This window comes from Chiloscyllium punctatum, chromosome 38, assembly GCF_047496795.1.
Source record: "Chiloscyllium punctatum isolate Juve2018m chromosome 38, sChiPun1.3, whole genome shotgun sequence".
Taxonomy (NCBI): domain Eukaryota; kingdom Metazoa; phylum Chordata; class Chondrichthyes; order Orectolobiformes; family Hemiscylliidae; genus Chiloscyllium; species Chiloscyllium punctatum.
The window spans coordinates 17,156,333-17,177,777 of NC_092776.1; the positions used below are offsets into that span (position 1 = coordinate 17,156,333).

At 42.2% G+C, this 21,445-nt stretch overlaps 1 protein-coding gene across 4 annotated transcripts in view; it reads left to right on the forward strand.

Annotated features, from left to right (window-relative positions):
• The window catches only part of entpd1 (ectonucleoside triphosphate diphosphohydrolase 1), a 128,283-nt gene that overhangs the window by 24,774 nt on the left and 82,064 nt on the right, over positions 1-21,445 (forward strand). Inside the window, exon 1 of one of the 4 annotated variants that reach the window (XM_072557304.1) lies at positions 1,634-1,685. The exons of the other annotated variants lie outside the window; for them this stretch is intronic. The gene's annotated coding sequence lies outside the window, so the exon portion shown is untranslated. Of the gene's footprint in view, positions 1-1,633; positions 1,686-21,445 lie in introns of those variants that run through there. 4 annotated transcript variants of the gene reach the window in all.

Below are 21,445 nucleotides of genomic sequence, written 5' to 3' on the forward strand. Positions count from 1 at the left end.
CATTAGAGAAATGCAGAAAAGATTCACAAAAACAGTTCCAACAATGAGGGATTTCAGTTATGGAAATAAATTGGGGGAGTTGGGATTGTTTTGCTTGGAGAAGAGAAGATTGAGAGGAGATTTGATCGAAATCCTGAAGGAGTTGGACATAGTGGAGGGCAGAGACTGTTCCTATTGGTGGAAGCGTAAGGAATCAGAGGGCATAAATTTACAGCACTTGATAGAAGCAATGGTGACATGAGAAAAAGTTTTCATACAGCAATTAGTTAAGATCTGGAAACTACTACCTGAAAGTATGGTGCAGACAGGGCCAATTGAGGCGTTTGAGAGGGAATTAAAGGGCTAACTAAAAAGGAAGAATATGCAAGGGTATGGGAAGAAGGTAGGGAGTGAACTCCGAGCCAGGGTAGACCCAATGGGTGAGATGATCTTGTTTTGTGTGGAAACAATTCTGTGATTTTTCAGAAAAGGAATGCTGAAAGGGTCAGGTGAAAGATGGCCCAAGTGGAACATAAACTCTGATATCCCATCAGGCTGTATACCTGTTTAGATGTTGTGGCATCTACCAGATAGATTTAACCTATCTGTGTATATGTATTGATATATATTTGATTTTATATGTGTGTGTGTATGTGTCGACATTTTGCTGTCGATAACCATGGAGTAACTTGAGACGCTTGTTTGACATGGTGAGATTTATAATAAATCATGATGATGTAACTGATCACATGACTCTACCAAGAGAAAGAAGATTCCAGTGTGGAATGAGCATGTGAAGAGATGGGTTTAAAAAGAGAGTTGCATTTGGGAACCTACAATGTGCATATGTAAATAAATGTTACAGTCGAAGAGTTTTACATAAGTGAGAAGGAACAAGCTGCATTGTGGACAGAGTATGTTTGGATACCCACGGCCAGAGATACTGAAGAATCTCAATAAGCAGATAGAAGTATTGGTTTAAAGCACAAGATCAAGCAACCCATTGCTGGATCTAATCAGCAGACAGCTAGAGGCCTTGCAGCAGTCTCTATCTTAACTGGACATTCATGTGTACATGTTTAGCTAACATCACTTTCTTGCCATCAGGAAGAGAATTCCTGGATGGTTTACTTTAATTCTGAGGGGCACTGAGGCCAACTTAAATCACCGCACTGCTGGATCACCTAGAGTTCAGAAGCCACAGAACAGACCAAAATCAGAACCAGTGTCTTTCCCTTCACTGTGGCTCACTGGCCAAAAGTGTGTGCTGGAGGACTAACAGTCTGGCAATCTTAATGTTTCCTGACTAATAATCATTGATTTCTCTGGGGTGAAGTGATCCATTCAGAGCTGTTCATGAGTAAGAGGAATACTCACCTTAAAATATTCTCTCATTTGGGCCCTTCAAATGTTAACAAGTTACAACACATCAAATCATAAAGCAGCATATTTACTATGGGTGTGAATCCCAGGATCTTAACCCAATTAAACCTCCAGCATTAAAAGTCACTAAAGCCTCGGTGACGTTTCTGTATTTATACCTAAAACAACCACCCACAGTACAGCTGGCGGAACTCTCTATCAGAAAATTTTTATTGTGTGTGTTTGGAATCTATTCTGTACAAGCTTACTCTGCATAGTGATGGGCCTGAGTCCTGTGTTATATTGTGTGCCATTGAAGGCTGGAAACGGGACCCAGTTTAAGAGTGAGTACTACCTTTTCAGAGTCACTTTAGCATACAATACTTAACATTAAATCCGCAAGTTAACTGACTTGAGTGGAAAATGTTTTTTCTAACTCTCAGCAATTTATAATACAACCTAGTGCCTGCAGAAGCCATCTTTTACATTTTTCACTGTTTGCTCAATGCCCTGGAGATTAGGACACGTTTACATTTTGCTGTGTATAAACTGAGATTAGTCCTAGTATGCTGACAATTGGGGCCTGGTATTCAGGAATACTGAGACTTGGCTGGTCTGCTGGAGTTATTAAGACTGGGCCTTCTGAGAGTGGGATAGATTTACTGGGGATAATGAGAGACTGAGCCTATAGGAATATGGATACTGAGAGGCCTGACCTGATATACTAGGGATATTGAGAGACTGAGAGTAATAGGGATACTGAGAGACTGGACCTTATGTATTGGTGATACTGAAAATGGGCCTCATGAACCAGAGATCTTGAGACTGGGCTTGGTACTCTTGCAATATTGAGACTGGTTTGTGTATCAGGAGATGGATAGTCTGGGCCTGGTGTCCTGAGAATTCTGTACTAAGCCTGGTATATTTGGAATAGTGAAACTGGATTTGTCTTACGCAGGATATTATCTGGGTCTGGAGTACTCGGCATACCAAGGTTGGCCCTGGTCTACTGGAACATTGGACATGACCTGATGTACTGGGATACTGAGTGACTGGATCTAGTGTAGTCAGCATATTGAGACTGGGTCTTGTGCATTGGGATATGGAGAGACCTGATGCTGGATCTAATCAGCAGACCACTAGAGGCCTTGCAGCAGTTTCTATCCTAACTGGACATCCATGTGATTTCCCTTCCCACGTAGTTAAAGATGCCCTCCAACGCATCTCGTCCACATCCCGCACCTCCGCCCTCAGACCCACCCCTCCAACCGTAAATCACCTGCATTCATGTGTACATGTTTATTGAGATATTGAGACTGGGTCTTGTGCATTGGGATATGGAGAGACTGGTGCTACTATATTGGGAACACTGAGAGACTGGACCTGGTGTTTTGGATATATTGAAATTGTACTTGATATACTGGGGATACTGACAGACTGGACCTAATGTAGGTGGGATATTGAGAGACTGAGCTTGATGTACTGGTAATATTTAGAGAATTCCACAGGTTCACAACCCTTTGGATGAAGAGGTTCTTCCTCAACTCAGTCCTAAATCTGCTCCCCCTTATTTTGAGGCTATGCCCCCTAGTTGTAATTTTACCTGTCAATGGAAGCAACCTCCCAGTTTCTATCTTCACTATTCCCTTCATAATTTTCTGTATTTCTGTAGGATACTTGCATTCTTCTAAATTCTAACTGGTCTCAATCTACTCAATCTGTCCTGATAAACCAACCCTCTCAATTCTGGTATCAACCTAGTGAACCTCCTCTGCATCCTCTCCATCGCTAGTACATCCTTCCTCAAGTAAGGAGTTCAAAACTGCACACAGTACTCCAGGCATGGCCTCACCAGCATCCTATACAGCTGCAATATAATCTCCCCATTTTTAAACTCCATTCCTCTAGCAATAAAGGACAATATTCCATTTGCCTTCTTAGTAACCTGCTGCACCTGCAAATTAACCTTTTGTGATTCATGCACAAGGACACCCAGGTCTATCTGTACAGCAGCGTGCTGCAATTTTTCACCATTTAAATAATAGTCCATTTTGCTGTTATGCCTACCAAATGTAAGTATCTTGAGACAGGAATAATAAATGACCTCACAGTAAAAGATCCTCGAGGCAAGATTAAACTGTTTCCAAGAATAGTAGGTTTTGGAAACAACCGGGGAATGGGCTATTTAGGAATTGGTAACGTGTCATGAGGCAGGGTTAATTATTCGAGTCAAAAAGTGTGGTCCTGGAAAAGCACAGCCAGTCAGGCAGCATCAGAGGAGCAGGAGAATCAATATTTTTGAGCATATGCTCTTCATCAGGAATTTGGGGGTTGGGATTGCGGGGGGAAGGTGAACCAAGGAGGCTGAGCGATAAATGGGAGGAGGATGGAGCTGAGGGGAAGGTAGCTGGGAATGCAATAGGTAGATGAAGGTGGGGGGGTGGCGATGGTGATAGGTTAGAGTGGAGAGTGGAACAGATGGTTGGAAAGAAGATGGACAGGTAGGACAGTTCAAGGGTGTGGTGCTAAGTTGGAGGATTGGATCTGGGATAAGGTGGGGAGAGAGGAGTTGAAGAAACTGGTGAAATCGACATTGGTTCTGTCTGGTTGGAGGGTCCCAAGGCAGAAGATGGGGTGTTCTTCTTCCAGGCATTGGGTGGCTAGGACTTGGCGGTGGAGGAGGCCCAGGACTTGCATGTCTTTGGGAGGGGGAGTTTGAAGTGTTCAGCCACAGGGTGTGGCATTGATTGGTGTGTGTGTTCCAGAGATGTTCTCTGAAAAGTTTCACAAGTTGGCGTCATGTCTCCCCAACGTAGAGGAGGCCGCATCGAAAGCAACGGACACAGTAGATGAGGTGCTTGGAGGTGCAGGAAGATCTCTGCTGGATATGAGGGACCTTAGGTGAAGGGGAAGGGGAGGTGTGTGTGCAGGTTTTATACCTCTTGATGGCAACAGAAGGTGCCAGGAGTGGAGGGTGAGTTGGTAGGGGGGGGGTGGACCTAATGAGGGAATTGGGGAGGGAATGGTCCCTGTGGAATGCTGAAAGGAGTGGTGAGGGAAATGTATCTGTGGTGGTGGGGTCTGACTGTAGATGGTGGAACTAGCAGAGGATGGTGCGTTGTATTCAGTAGGGTGGAAGGTGAGGACCAGAGAGTTCTGTCCTTGTTGCGGTTGGAGAGGTGGGGTTCAAGGGCAGAGGTGCGGGAAGTGAAGGAGATGTGCTGGAGGGCATTGTTGACTACGTGGGAGGGGAAATTGTGGTCCTTGAAGTAGGAGGCCATCTGGGATGTCCTGGAATGGAGTTGGTCATCCTGGGAGCAGATACAGCAGAGGCAGAGAAATTGGGAGTAAGGGATAGCATTTTTACAGGAAGGGGAGTGGGAGGAAGTGTAGGCCACGTAGCTGTGGGAGTCAGTGCATTTGAAGTACATGCCCGTGTTGAGTCCATCTCTGGAAATGGCGATGGAGAGATCCAGGAAGGGGAGGGAGGTATCCACGATCGTCCAGGTGAACTTGAGGTCAGGGTGGTAGATGTTTATAAAGTTGCTGAACTGAAAAGAGGTGGTGCCGACTCAGACATCGATGTCACAGAGGAAAAGGTGAGGAATGGTGTTGGTGTAGCTGTGGAAAATGAACTGTTCCCATGCCCACATGGGCCCCAGCTATGCCTGTCTCTTCGTCAGGTACGTGAAATAGCAAAGTAAGTGGTATCAAGTTTAAAGAAAAGGCTTAAGAAGATTATTGATCGAACTTTTCCAGTAATTTCTGTTCTTGTTCCTGATTTACAGCATCCACAGTTGTTTGAGTTTTTACTTATCTATCTCTGTCTTAAATACACTCAGTGACTTAATCTCAAAAGCCTTCTGTGGTAATGCATTCCACAGATTCATCTTCCTCTAGCTGAAGACCCACAGAGATCAGAGTAGGGGCCTCAATTATTTAGAATTATTTGCAGGATCTTGCGCAGGCAGCATTGGAGGGTACTGCTCCAGTACCTTGAAGTGTCTGCTGTAGATAGTCTACATCGCTCAGCCATATAGTAGGGCGGGAACCACCACAGTCTGTGTACCACGAGCTTGGTGTCAGATCTGATGTTGTCTTCAAATGCCCTTTTCCTCAGGTGGCCAAAGGCTGTGATAGCACACAGGAGATGTTGCTGGATTGCTGCATCTATAACTGCTTTGGTTGACAGGACACTCCTAAGGTATTGGAAGTAGCCAACATTCTCTGAGGCCTACCCATGGATTTTGACGATTGGGAGTTTGCTCCACAATGCCAGGCCAGGTTGATGGAGGCCCTTCACCTTACTGATGTTTAGGGTGAGACCCATGCTCTGATATACCTCCATAAAGGAACTGATGACAGTGTAGAGTTTGGCCTCTGAGTTTGTCTATATGCAAGCGTCATTTGTGTACTGCAGCTCAATGACACTGGTTGGGGTGACTTTGGTTTTGGCTTGAAGGCAGTGAGGGTTGACTAATTTACTGCTGTTTCTGTAGGTTAACTGCACTCCAATGGGGAGCTTGTCAGCAGTAAGGTGAACCATTGCAGTGAGGTGGATCATGAACAGTGTCAGGGCGATGACATAGCCCTGCTTGACACCTGTCCAAATGGGAACTGGGTCAGTGGTGGACCCATTTGTCATTACCATGATGTTGATGTCATTGTGGAGCAGACAAAGGATGGTGACAAGCTTTGTGGTATAGCCAAAATGAAGAAGATGCTCCATCATGCTTCCTGGTTGACCATGTCAAAGGCCTTTGTAAAGTTGAAGGTGGCCATGTTGTGGAGTAGGTTTTCTCCGCATTTCTCCTGCAGCTGTTGTACGATGAAAATCATGTCTGTTGTGCCCTCCATGGCCAGAAGCCATACTGCAACTCCAATAGGAGTTCCTCAGCCATAGGGAGGAGTCAGTTGAGGAGGACCTTGGCAATGACTTTTGCAGCAGCAGAGAGATTCCCCTGTAGCTACCACAGTTGGACTTGTTCCCTTTTTTGAAAATGTTATCGATTGTGGCATCTCTGAGTTCTCCAGGATACTCTCCACCTTCCAGATAAAGTAGACAATGGCATATAACTGCAGCAAGAGTTCTTTGCTTCCGCACCTCAATGCCTGAGCCACTGTCTGCTCCCGTAGTCTTGTTGTTCTTAAGCTGGCAGAAGGCCCTCTCTTGCAGGGCTGGGATGTTGCCGAGCTTGTGGTATGTAGTGTGCTATGGGATTTGTTCAAGGATACTCCGATTGATGACAGAGCCCTGGTTGAGTAAGTCTCTGAAGTGCGCCCCCAGCTTTGTTTGATGACTTCTTTTGTCTTTGATAAGAGTCGCTCCATCCTTGGCCAGTAGTGGAGTGGGGCCATGGGTGCTTGGTGCATGAGTGGTCTTGACAGCACAGAAGAAGCCCTGCACATCATGGCTGTTGGCTATTCATTGGGCCTGCAGTGATTTCTCCGCCCACCATGTGTTCTTTATGTCAGGGGTTCATTTTTGGACCTCAGCTTCAGTCACCTGTATAGGGCATTAATGTGATTTTACTGAGTATTTTGTGTAGTTTTGTTTTCCCCATTGAAAGAGGGATATACTTGCATTGGAAGCAGTTCAGAGAAGATAGAACTTAGAAGCAACAGGGTAGGCCATTCAATACTGCTATGCAATCAGCAGGATCAAAGCTGATCTGGTTGAGGTCTCAACTCCACTTTTGCATCTCTCCCCATAACTCGATCTTACTCTGCCTGAGATACATTCAAAGGCCCAGCCTCTATTGCCTTCTGTGGAAGAGAATTCCACATGCCAACAGCCCTCTGAAAGAAAGGTAATCATGTTATAAGAAGGACGAGACTACACAAAAGAGGTGCAGAGGAGAATTACCCAGGATACTGTCTGGGCTGGAAGATCTGAGCTGTGAGGTTTGATTGGATAGGCTGGGGTTAATTTCCTTGGAGCAGCAAAGGTTGAAAGAGGAAGCAATAGAGGTGTGTAAAATTATAAAGGGCATAGATGGAGTAAGAATTCACTTTGTCACATGTTGGCCAGACCAGGTAAAGATGGCAGATTTAATTTGCTTAAAGTTGGTTAGTGAACCAAGTGGGTTTTTTACAACTATCATTGATAGGTTCATGACCAATATTACCAAGACTGGTTTTCAGTTCCAGGTTTATTGAATAAATTTAAATTCCATCAGCTGCTACAATAGGATTTGAACACACTTCCCCAGATCACTAGCCTGCGTCTCTGGGACAGTGGCATTATCACTTTTTTTCACCAAACCACTGCTACATCTGTTATTGTGAATAAACCTCTGTGGAAGACAGATTGGTAGCTATATTATCACTTGCCAAATGAATGCTTAATGACATTAGAAATGGGAGTCTGAGTCAGCCTTTCAATCCTTAAACCTACTCCTCCATTTAGTGAGATCATGGCTAGTCTTCTACTTCAACACCACCTTCCTGCACTATCCTCCTATCCCTTGTTATTTTTAAAAGCTAGAAATCAAACAATCTCCGTTTAGAACATACTCAACCACTCAGCCTCCACAGCCCTCTGTGGCAGAGAATTCCAAACATTCAATGTCCTCGGAGTGAAGAATTTCCTCATCAGCTCATTTCTACAAGGCCTGCCTTTTCTTCTGAGCCGTGTCCCCTAATCTAGCCAAGGAAAATATTTTTCCTGCATTTCCCCTATTTGACTTGCGCTATCTTTCATCCTGCTAAACTCCAGAGGAAAAAAAGGTCCAGTCTATTTAATCTTTCCTCACATGATAACTTCTCCATCCCAAGAATCAGTCTGGTGAGTATGTCTATCCTTGGAAGAACACCTGATTATAGCTAGCTAATCAAAAAAGAGCTATTTTTATTTTTACTTTTACTCTGCTTGTTGGCTAATCAACCCTTTATAAACACTAACATTGTCCCTACACTGTGGGCTACTACCTTGTGTAGCAACCATTGATTATCCTCTTTCCAAGTACCTGTTCAGATATCAAAACATGACACATCTACAGATTCCCTGCTATCCACTTGCTTAGTACTCGCTCAATGCCAATAAATTTAGTTTGATGAAAGCTCCTAAACTGTTGTTGTCATTTTGGAGCTTAGATTCTAAATTAGAATGAAAAATAGATTTTCATTTTCAGTTCAGTGAATGCCCGACTTTTTAAAAAAGTGCTAGAAAGTTATCTTTAACCATGTGTTAAAAACAGTATTTGATTTTAGCTAAGCTGCCTGGTGAGAGAATTGATAAAATGTTTGCTGATTTAAGTTTTATGATCTCCTGATGGAGTGAAATGGAGCCAAAACAGGTTCGGGCAGAGATGAGGTGTAACAGCAGAGTTGCCGTTAACAATCACCAGTTCATCAAGCTTAATGAGAAAGCCTGAGTTTCTTAGGACCCCTTGAAAAGAAATCTCCAGAAGCAGTAGATTGTGGCAGGGCAGAGAGGAAAACCTATTGTGAGGCTTTCAAAGCAGAGTGTTGGGAACCCATGTTAAGCGTTATGAACTGAGTTACAGATTGTTATGAGCAGCTTTGCGAGAGACATATCCAAAAGAGAATAGCTTTGTGTGAATGCACAGAAATTTTCTGAAAGGACACTAGTTAGAGCTGTGACAGCTTAGCAAGAAACTTAAGCAGGAGATAGGGAATAACTCTTTATTGAGAAACATCGAAACTAGGTATAGGAATAGGCCCTTCAGGCTTGCTGCACCATTCAGTATGACCATGGCTGATTTTTTATATCAATACCATATTCCCTTCTCACCATACCTCATGATGTTTTAATATCTAAAGCTATATATCTGGTTACTTGGCCTCCACAGCAGAAAATTCTACATGCTCACTATGCCTTGAGTAAAGACATGTTTCCTTATTCCAGTCCGAAATTACTTGTCCAGTATTCTGATACTATGTTCCCTTGTTCTAGACTCCCAACCACAGAAAACATCCTTCCTGCATCTAGTCTGTCCAGCCTGTTAGAATTTTATACGTTTCAATCAAATCCCCTCTCAGCATTCTGAACCCGAATGAATATCAGCCCAGGTGAACTAATCTCTCCTCATAGGTCAGTCCTGCTATCCCTGGGATCAGCTTAATGTGCCTTCATTGCATTCCATCTATGCCAAGATATCTGTTCTTGGGTAGGGAGATCAAAATTGCACATGATAGTCCAGGTATGGTCTCACCGAGTCATCCCTACTTCTGAATTCAAAACCTCCTTGCAATGAAGGACAAAATACCATTTTCCTTCCTAATTGCTTGCTGCACATGCCTGTCTACTTTCATTGATTGGTATATAAAGACACCCAGATCCCTTTGTAAAATCTATATTTCCTAGTGTATCACAATTTTTAGATAACACTCTGCCCCTTATGGTTTTTTACACCAAAGAGTATAATTTCACATTTAGCTACATTATACTGCCTCGGCCATTATAGAAACATATAGTATGGCAGAAGCCCTTCAGCTTGCATATCATCAAAAATACACTGCTACTGACATTAGTCCCACTTGCCCATATTAGGCCCATAGCCTTGAATGTTATGACATTTCAAATGCACATTCAAGTCCGTTTTCCTATCTCAATACTATTCCAGTGCATTCCGAATTCCACCACCCTCTGTGTGAAAAGAGTTGTTAAATCCTCCCCCCCCCCCCCCCCCCCAAAACTTCTTCCCTTTTGTAGGATTGTCTTCAATAACAACTGCAATCGGTGACTGGTGAAAATAGCCTCTTTGTTGAGCATCCTGTGATGACGGTGTCACTTTAACAAAGTTATTTTGTCCTGGGGTTTTTTTTTGAGTGGTTGTAAAGGCAGAAATGTCTGAGAGGACCTTACTTTAACAATGGCAGGGCAGTGTCCAGTTCTCCTGGTTAAGGTTTTGTTTTCCCTAGTTTAGTTGTTAATAGTGAGAAGCTGCTGCAGTGCAGAAAGGTTTCGAGCTTCAGATGGTTCCTGACTGGCTTTCTCTCTGAAATCTCTTTGGAAGTTGTTTCCTCTTACCTGTAAGAACCTGTGTTTGAATTTACTTTTTTCCAAGGGGTGTGTTTACGGGGTATTATAGGAATTGGAACAGTTCTTTAGTTCAGTTGCTATCTCGTGTTGTGTGGGTTTTTCAAATAATTGTTGCTCTAAATTCTGTTTTCGTTTGTTTGTGTTTCAACTGTAGTGTGAGATGAATTCTGTTTTGCTTGAAGCTGAGTGGTTTGACCAGCTGCATCACACCTGGAATATACACTTCACATCTGCCTTTAAAATAAGAAAAGTTAGGGTCTGGGTTACCTGCTTAAAATACTTTGAGGGGGTCCGGCCTCATCTGTAACGGTTTGTGGATTCTTGTCAGGATTTATTCTGTAGTTCCAATTTGGTTTTAGAATTGTTGGATTTAAGTGCTGGGTGTCACTACCTTTTGTTCTAGGTGTTGGACTCCGTTGGTTTAAACAGTGCTTGGGGTATTAATGGCTCCTTCAGTCAGAGTGTTCTAGGGGGTGGAAGAAGTGACTTTGGGGGCTTTACAAAAGGTGAACAAGGCATGGCTGCTGGAATTGGCAGACAGGCTAGAGTTGGGCTTGCCTTCACCTGTGAGAAAAGGGGAGATAATTATAGCAATAGCTTAGCATCTAAATTTGCTGGAAACATCGAGAATCTTTGGAAATGGTTAAAATCCAATTGAAAATGGAGCAGCTTGAGTTAGAGGCAAAAGGAAGAGGAAAAGAAATGAAACAGTTTGAATTATGATTAAAAGCAGAGGAAAGAGAAAAAGAACAAATTACCCTAGCCGAAGAAAACGAAAAGGACAGAATCACTTTTGCAGGACATAAAGAAAAGGAGAGGGAGGCCCGAGCAGAAGAAAGGGAGAAAGAGAGTTTCAACTTCATAAATTGGCACTTTAGACAGGAAAGACAGATTAAGAGGATGGAGGTGAAGGTAGGACTAGTGAGGAAGATTGTGAGGATGAGCAAACTCATTGTAGCCAAAGGTTTGTGGAGATCTGTTTAAATATATCCCAAACTTTGCCTAAATTTGAGGAAGATGTACAAGCCTTTTTCAACTCATTTGAAAAGGTGGCCACCGGGTTTTGTTGATTGGAACAAGGTATTTGTGTAACTATCAGGTTAGGTATCTGGGGAGCATGAGGAGATGAAGAAAGTTATCTTTAGTGTATATGAGGTTGTGCCAGAAGCCTACAGACAATGTTTCAGGAATCTAAGGGACCCTACCCCCTAGTCAAACCTACGTTGAGTTTGAAAGGATCAAAGTAATTTTGATTGGTGAATAAGGGTATTAAAAATAGAACAAACCTATTGCATGTGAAAATATGTGGAAATAAGCTGGGAAGTATTAATCTAATTATCCATGATGTAGATATAGGAAATGCTATTACAATTAAGCAACATCCATATAGACTTGACCCTCTAAGGTTGGCACAGGTTCAAAAACAGGTTGAGCGCACGCTCCAAGATGACATAATCAAAGTGAGGTACAGTGTCTGGAGATCGCCCATAGTGATGGTACCAAAACCAGATGGTACCCAACAGTTATACGTGGACTATCGCAAAGTCATTGCAGTTCCAACGTCTGATTTGTACCCGATTTTAATTTGAAGTCATACCATTTGGTATGAAAAATGTGCCAGCTGCATTTCAAAGACTAACCAGTAAAATCATTAAAATCATTTCTGGATTAGAGTCGAGACTGTAGTGCTAGAAAAGCACAGCAGGTCAGGCAGCATCCGAGGAGCAGGAGCATAGATATTTTGGGCATAAGCCCTTCCTGATGAAGTGCTTATGTCTGAAATGTCCATTCTTCTGCTCCTCGGATGCTGCCTGACCTGCTGTGCTTTTCCAGCACTACATTCTCAACTCTGATCTCCAGCATCTGCAGTCCTCACTGTGGCCTCATTTCTGGATTACCTAACTATGTGGTATACATTGACGACCTGGTGATTGTTAGCCACACATGGAAAGAACATTTGCAACATTTATCAGAATTATTCGATCGTCTTTGAAAGACAGACTTGGTGATAAACCTGGCTAAAATTGAATTTGCCCAAGTCCAAGTCACCTGTCTGGGCCATGCTATCAGACATGGACAGATGGCCCCACAGAATGTGAAAACAAACCCTACTGGGGCGTTTCCCATACAATCAACAAAGATAGCAGTTGCTGGAAATGTTCCAGGTTTTATCGGAAATTCAAACTGAATTTTAGCAGTGTGGTTGCTCCACTCACTGAACTACTGAAGGAAAGAAGGAAGTTTCAGTGGACGGCAGACTGTCAGAAGACCTTTGACAGCCTGCAAGTATTTTAACCACTGCCCTAACCTTAGCCACACCTAATTATGCGAAGTCATTCAAGGTGACTATCAACGTGAGTGATGTGGATGTTGACGCTGTGCACTTACACGAAGATGATGAGAAGATAGACCTATTGGATATTTCTTCAGGAAACTGAACATTCATCAACAGAAATATTCAATAATTGAGAAGGAAACTGAGTTTGGTGTTGGCATTACAACATTTCAACATTTATGTTGCCAGTAATGTGTCTGAGACAATCACATCTACTGATCATAACTCATTAAAGTTTTTGCAGAAATTTAAGGACAAAAATTCCAAATTGTTTCAATAGAGTTTATTATTGCAGCCATTCAATTTGAAAATTGTACATGTGGCAGGATAGGAAAACATAATTGCTGACGCATTGTCAAGACTTGGATAAATAAGCAAAGGCATTCAATTGCAGGAGTAAACAGACTAAAATAACATGTAGTATATTTGCATGGTTACAGTCAATATAATATCTATATGTATTGTTGTGTACTAACAGAGTAGGACTTTTTTATTTATTCACAGGATGAGAGCCTCACTGGCCAAGCCAGCATTTATTGCCCATCCCTAATTGCCTACAGGGTAGTTAAGACCCATTGCTGTGGGACTGGAGTCGCATATAAGCCAGACATTAGTGAATCAGATGGGTTTTTCTGACAATTGACAATGGATTCATGGTCATCATTAGACTCTTTAATTTTAAATTTTACTGAGTTCAAATTACACCACCTGCCATGGCAGGATTTGAACACAGGTCCCCAGAACATTACCTGGATCTCTGGGTTAACGGTCTAGCGATAATGCCAGTAGGCCTTTGCCTTCCCTATGGGGTTTTAAAATGAAGGCATCTTTGTAAATTTATGGTTCATTTTTTAAGGTGGGAGGGAGTGTTACGATGCTGTCACTTTAACAAGGTTATTTTGGCCTTGGTTTTTTTTTGAGAGGCTATAAAGGCAGAGGTGCCAAAATGTCTGAAAAGACCCTAGTTTAAGAATGGCAGGGGAATGGCCCAGTTCTCCTAGTTCTCCCAGTTCAGGTTTTTTTTTCCAATTTTGTTTTAGCTGTAACAGTGAGAAACTGTTGCAGTGCAGAAAGGTTCCAGGCTTCAGCAGATCGTTCCTAACTGACTTTCTCTCTGAAATCCCTCTGGAAGCTTTTTCTCCATGCCTGTAATAACCTGCATTTAAATTTATATTTTGCCAAGGAATGCATTTATGAGATATTACAGGGATTGGAACATCCTTTTAGTTAAGTTGCTATATTGAATTGGTTGAGTTTTCATATAATTAAGTTATTCTAAATTATTTTGTTCGTGTTTCAACTGTAGTGTTTAAGTAAATTCTGTTTTGCTTAAAGTCGAGTGGTTTGACCAGCTGCATCACACCTGCCTTTAAAATAAGAAAAGGTAGGGTCTGGGCTACCTTAAAATATTTTGAGGGGATTTGGCCTGATCTATAACAATCCGCAGTAGCACAGTTTGAGGCGGGAATGGAATCCGAAGTACACTTTTTACAGTTGCCTCTTTATACACAGTTCTTACATACATTTAAAATTTTAGCCCATTTATCAAGGTTAACTTCCACATGCCACTTATCTGCCCATCTGAACAATCCATTTATATGTGCCTGTAACCTAACACATTCCTCCTCACCGTCAACCATGCATTTGCAAATTTACTTACCATCCCCTTGTACATTCTCACCTACTAAATTTATGAATATCACAAATTATAAGGGACTCATCACTCATCCCTGTGGTATGCCATTGCAAACCAAGCTCCAAACTCACTACCCTCTGTTTCCTGACACTAAGCCGATTTTGGATTCAAGTTATGCTGGATCCCATGCATTTTACCTTCTTTATCAGTTTCCCATGTGGAACCTTGTCAAAGACCTTGCTGAAAACCATATAAACTACATCAACTGTTATATATTTGCCCATTCACTCAACTTATCTAAATCACCTTGAAGCCTCCTTGCATCCTCCTCACAACTCACAATCCCACCTAGTTTTGTGATGTCAGCAAACTTGGAAATGTTCCTCTTGGCTCTCTCATCCAGGTCATTTATATATATCTCAAAAATCTCCGGTTGATTTGTTTAGCTTGATTTGCCTTTCATAAACCTATGTTGGCTTTGCCTAATCCCAATACCGCCTTCCAATTGTTCTGTCATCATGTCTTTTATAACAACAGACTCGAACATTCTCTCCCACTAATGTTAGCCTAGCTGGTCTACAATTCTCTATTTTCTCTCTGTCCCTCTCTTTTCTCTTTTTCTCTCTCTCCTCTCTCTGTCCGTCTCTCTGTCCGTCTCTCTGTCCGTCTCTCTGTCCGTCTCTCTGTCCGTCTCTCTGTCCGTCTCTCTGTCCGTCTCTCTGTCCGTCTCTCTGTCCGTCTCTCTGTCCGTCTCTCTGTCCGTCTCTCTGTCCGTCTCTCTGTCCGTCTCTCTGTCTCCCTCTCTTTCTCCTTGCTTGCTTGCTTGCTTGCTTGCTTGCTTGCTTGCTTGCTTGCTTGCTTGCTTGCTTTCTTTCTTGCTTTTCCTTCCTTTTCTTTCTTTCTTTCCTTCCTTCCTCCCTCGTCCTTCCTTTCCCTTCCTTTCCCTTCCTTTCCCTTCCTTTCCCTTCCTTTCCCTTCCTTTCCCTTCCTTTCCCTTCCTTTCCCTTCCTTTCCCTTCCTTTCCCTTCCTTTTCCTTCCTTTTCCTTCCCCTTCCTTTCTTTTCCTTCCTCTTCCTTCCTTTTCCTTTCTTCTTTCCTTCCCTTTCCTTTTTTCCTTCCTTTTTCCTTCCTTCCTTTTCCTTCCTTTTCCTTCCTTTTCCTTCTTTCCTTCCCTTTCCTTCCTTTTCCCTTCCTTCTTTCCTTTTCCTTCCTTTTCCTTCCTTCCTTTTCCTTCTTTCCTTCCTTCCTTCCTTTTCCTTCCTTTTCCTTCTTTCCTTCCTTCCTTCCTTTTTCCTTCCTTCCTTCCTTCCTTCCTTCCTTCCTTCCTTTTCCTTCCTTCCTTTTCCTTCCTTCCTTTTCCTTTCTTTCCTTTTCTTTCCTTTTCCTTCCTTTTCCTTCCTTTCTTTTCCTTCCTCTTCCTTCCTCTTCCTTCCTTCCTTTTCCTTCCTTCCTTCCTTCCTTCCTTCCTTCCTTCCTTCCTTCCTTCCTTTTTCCTTCCTTCCTTCCTTCCTTCCTTCCTTCCTTCCTTCCTTCCTTTTCTTTCCTTTTCTTTCCTTTTCCTTCCTTCCTTTTCCTTCCTTTCTTTTCCATCCTCTTCCTTTCTTTTCCATCCTCTTCCTTCCTTTTCCTTCCTTCCTTTTCCTTCCTTCCTTCCTTTTCCTTCCTTCCTTTTTCCTTCCTCTCTCTTTTTCTCTCTTCTCCCCCATTTTAAGTTATGGGTTTGTATCTGCCAACCTGATACTAAGGTTTGAGTGTCTGCAGGGGTAATAGTGATCAACATTTCTTTCTGATGTTTATAATGAGTTCTTGTCTCACGTAACATAATTTATGCTTTTCATTTGAGCAATAAACATTTAGGCTCTTTTGTTAGAAATACATTGACACCCTCTTGTGAGGGGACTGACCTCCACAGTAAGCAAAAAGACAAAGATAACCTTTGATCTATCAAAATGGGCTACATTCTGGGATCTGACTTGTCCAGTATTATCAACAGCTGGAATCATGTTAGTTAAACACAACTTCCTTTTCACAAAGCTATTTGGCTCCATCTAATCACATTTTATCGATGACGAGTGGGCCCAGCAGCATTGACTCAAGCAGGGAGGGTTACAGACCTGAGCAGACCCAGCAGTGCAGACTCATGGGGGCAGCATCTAGAGCGAGTTTAGGTTACCAGCAGCTTCTAATACGGTGGCCCTAGTGCTGTTACGTGGCTGCTGCGACAGAAGCAAATTTAGGTTCCAGCGCAGACTCTGAGGAGGCGGCAGAATCAAGTTTGGGTGGGTGCAGTACCTGGGAGCATAAGTGGCTTCTGCATTGGCACGGCCTATCGAGGACTCATAGTGGCAAGGGCGTCAGTGAAGGCGAAGGGTGGCAACTTTCATTCTGGCAGCAACGTCACAAAGGGGTCGCGTACCTAGTCACCAGGACCATAACCTGAACGGAGCACTTAACAAAAAAGAACTGTGGGGTTGACTGCTTTTTCTTTGTTTCTTCTGCCTTTGTAATCTATTTTTTTGATTTTATTTTTCTGTGTTTTAAGATGGCACTGGAGAAGGGTGACACTTTACAACATGGAACAAAATACACATGACAATAAATGAATAAATCAACAATTTTCTTAATGGATTATCTTATGCCTCATGAGGAAAGACTATGCTTATATTGTTTGGAATTTAGAAGAATGAGAGCTGACGATATTGAATCACATGAGATACTAAGGACATTTGGCAGGGTAGATGCTCAGGGAGAGTTTCCTTCCATGGGGTGAATCTAGAACTTGGAATTGCAGGTTAAAGAAAAGGATGTCCCATTTAACATGGAAATGAGGGTTTTCTTTTCTCTCTGGGTCATTTGGAATTCTCAGTTTTTGATCCATAAAAGAGTCAAGGGTTATTGTGAATAGTCACGAAAGCAGACTTAAAGTAACAATCAGATTAGCCATGGCCTTATTGAATGGCTTACTCCTGCTTCTAATTCTTACATTCTTGTGGAAAAAAGGTGATGGGAAATGGTACTGTGAGAGCAAATAAGGATTTTTTTAAAAATGCATCCTAGATCTCAAATACGCCATGAACCTGTGTTGGACTCATCACTCTGTGACCCACTCTCCTTTTATTTGGTATATTTGAGCACAATTTCATGACATTTCTTGCCAAACACCCACATTGATGCATTATAAAGTTTCTAGATCTTTCCAAAACAATGTAAACCCTTTTGTAACATCTCAGGACTCTCAGAACTATTCCTGATTCAAGCATTAAAAAACTGAGTTACAAACAAACATCTACATAATGAACAGGAAAGAAGCCAAGTTAGAAATTCCACAATTTTGGAATCCTTCTGAATTTGAAGTGAGTGCCTCATCTTTGCTTCCTGTTAGTTCCCAAAGCTCAGACATTGATTGTTTCCATTTACAGGATGTTAGTTGCAGTGAACTGATTGAGACCACATCTGTATCATTCAGAGAAAATAGGGACAACTGTAGCTGGAGGGCTATTCTTTCATTGCAGCTGCAACAGTAAACATAAGATGTTGTGGTGAGATTGTGAAATGAATAAAGAATGATGAAATGGGGGACTGTTTGGGGGATGTTGGTGAGGAATTCAAGGAGGTGTTACACTTCCAAAAGACTGCCTCCTCTCATAGAGTCAGCACAAACAGACCCTTCAGTCCAACCAGTCCATGCCGACCATAACCCCAAACTAAAGTAGTCCCATTTGCCTGTGCGTGGACCATATCCCTCCAAACGTTTCTCATTCATGTGCTTATCTAAATCTTTTTTTAACTTTACCCGCATCCACTACTTCCTCCAGAAGTTCATTCCACTTTGTGTTTGAACTAAAATTTGCCCCCTTATCTTTTTTAAATCTTTCTCCTCTCACCTTAAAAATATCTTCCCTAGTCTTGAAATTCCCCCACGCTAGGGGAAAGACTTGCCATTCACTTTACCTATACCCCTCATTACTTCATGAACCTCTATAAGGTCACCTCTCAGTTCAACATTTTCATTTTGTGTTACCTGTTTCTCAGTAAAAGCCTCACAACTGAATCAGAACACAATATATCTATTTAATCTCATAACGTGCTATATTACCCAATGTCTCACCCTTGTTAAAGGTAAATTGTGCATAATCATTCACTTTCTGCAGACTACATAAAGCTTGGAAATGCAATGAAATATGAGGAAATTAATAACAAATGGCAGAATATAACAGCTACGTTCTCAGGATGCTGGAAATCATAAGATTGGCTGTAAATGTGTGGATTTTCATCCTAAATTCGGTACTGACAGTCTGGAAATCTCCTAGCTTGCTGTGCCAACATTGGGAGAAAGTCAATCGAATGACAGAATCTTCAGTCTGGAAAGGCGGGTTCTGGACATGGTCAGGTCCACTGCCCTATACGCAGTTTGGAAATGACCATTGCAGCTGCTGAGTACCAAGTAGGCTGTTTTAAACAGATGTTTCAAACACTGGCCAGCAGTCTATTAGGCTTTACTTCAAACCGCTCTCAGCACACTCAAGAGTCTTCAGTCATCTTGAGTTCCACCACCGTGATATCAGCCTCAAACTATTCAAATCTTTTCTTTCTTTCCATCTGTTGAGAGTGTGATATTGCACATAGTGTTCTGAAATATGTTGCATTTCTCTTCTGCTGACTCATGGGACTGTTGGTGCTTATCTGGGTTGGGTAGTATGTCTGACATTGATATGAGGATAGTATTTCTGCTTTGAATAAAAATGTTCACAAAGATTACATCCTAATCCTGGTGCATGCTGAAGAGTATCTGTATCCCAGTCAGTGCTGTAGCTAGCATGTTGACAGTGCTGTTTAGATTCACATTTGGTGATGATCAAGTGAAGTTGGTGCTGATGCCTCAATCTTGGATACCTCATGTGAAATGGCCTGTTCTGAAAGAAAATGTTAATTACATGAAGGTTTGCTCATGATAGCAGCAAAGCTCAAGTAGCTTCTGTTTATTCTCAGTTATCTTTCCCAGGCCATGATGGCTGGGACAGGAGGCCTGTGGCACATGGTCTGTTCCTCCGCTGGCATCAAAATCCTCAGTAGAGAAAGATGTTCTAACATGATGTACTGCTGCTAGCAGTGTCAAGCTCAACAAGCAATGGGTGTTTCACCTCTGTAGTAGAGCAAAGCCATGGGACATAGATACCCATGAGGTTCATTAGCTCTGTTTAAATTCAGACACAAATGTGAACAAGTGAATGAATTAGGAGCAGGAGTAAGTCATTCAGCCCCTTGAGCCTGCACCACCATTCAATAAAATCGTGGCTGACCTGATCATGGCCTCAGCTTCATACTCCATTGACGTGTCTTGTTGGGAAGCAATGTCACTGGACAATCTACCTACCATGTTGGTTAAAGACGTCTTGCATGTGTTATTAACCAGTTGCGTGTTGTCTGTCAATCCCATGCTCATGGTCCTGCTGTTCCAGCTTGCCAATCAAGAGTTAGTACCTTCTTTCTTTTTGTCTGTATAGTTTGATTGCCTGGTGCAATGGATTCTGTTTACACACTGAGCAGACACTCTGAAGCAGATTGGTTCATAAAGGGTGAGATCTTGCTCCTTGACTTGAGGGGAAATATTGGGTGACCAATGGGACATAATTGTCAAATCTACTATCGGAGATAACCCATTCTCTACTCCAATCAAATTAGACTGATCACTCATGACTTCTGTTTACTGTGTTGTGTTGATTCTCTGCAATGAAATTGGTGTATCATTTCCGGGATGAAAGCCTGGGCAAAACTTATGGAGAGCCTGGGCTTCCCAAACAGAGACCACCCTCTCAACCCTTTTTAAAGGACTGCAAAACTCTGCCTGGAAACAACTTGGTTGCAAGAATTGCTTGAAAGATAACAATAGCTTGGTGTCAGTCTGCCTTGAGCTTCCACTCCAGAGTTTTTGTCAGGGTTTACTCCCTGAACCTTACATTCTTCCGATAAATTGCCAAGGCAGTAATCAGCAATTGCTAGGAGTATGATTTTATGAGTGCCAGCGTGTGTCTTCATGCCTGTGGGCTTATACACTTCCTGTCCAAGGGCCAGACCTTCTCTGAGTTCCCTTGAACATTCAGCCTGAGGCCATGAGGGACCCAGTTTTCCTGTATTAAGACCATAGGACCATAAGAAATGGAAATAGGAATCAACAATTCAACACCTCACATCTGCTCTGTCATTCAATAGAATCATGGCTGATCTGACATTCCTCACGTCCACTTTCCAGACTTTTCCCCGTTTCCCTCAGTTCCCCTACTGATGAAGAATACATCAATATCACAAATAGACACAAGGACTCTGCCCTGACAACACTCTGTGGCAAAGCGTTCTAAAGACACTCTTCTTTCTGAGAGAAGGAATTCATCCTCATCTCCGTCTTGGCACCTCTTTATTTTGAGCCCATGCCTCTGGTCCTAGACTTTTTCCATGAGGGGGAACATCCTCTCAGCATTTACCCTGTCAAGCCCCTTAAGAATCCTATATGTTTCAATGAGATCATCTCTCATTCTTGTAATCTCCAGTGAGTAGAGTCCCAACCTGTTTAGCCTTTGCTGATAAGAGAATCGGGGATCATCCTTGTGAACCTTCTCTGAATTGCCTCTAATAAAACAATATCTTTATTTAATAAGTGTTCATAATACTTTAGATGTGATCTTGCTAGCACCTTGTACATTTAGATTAAGATTTCCCTCCTCTTATACTCCAATTCTGTTGGAATAAGGGCCAATATTTCATTTGCTTTTCTGATTACCTGATATATCTATGTGCTGGCTTTCTGTGTTTTGTGCACAAGAACCCCAAGTCCTTTTGTGTTGCAGTTTTTCTTCATTTAAATAATATTCTGTTCTTTTGTTCTCCCTTTAAAAATGAACATTGTCATACTTTCCACATTATACTCCACATACAGTGGGGAGGCAATGGCCTAGTGATATCCTCACTAGATGGTTAATCCAGAAACTCAGCTAATGTTCCAGGTACTCTGATTCAAATTGCAGTGGCAAAATTTCAATTCCACAAAAAAAGAAATTTCAAATTAAAAGAAACTACTGATATCATGAAATCATTGTCGATTGTCGGAAAAACCCATCTGATTCACGGATGT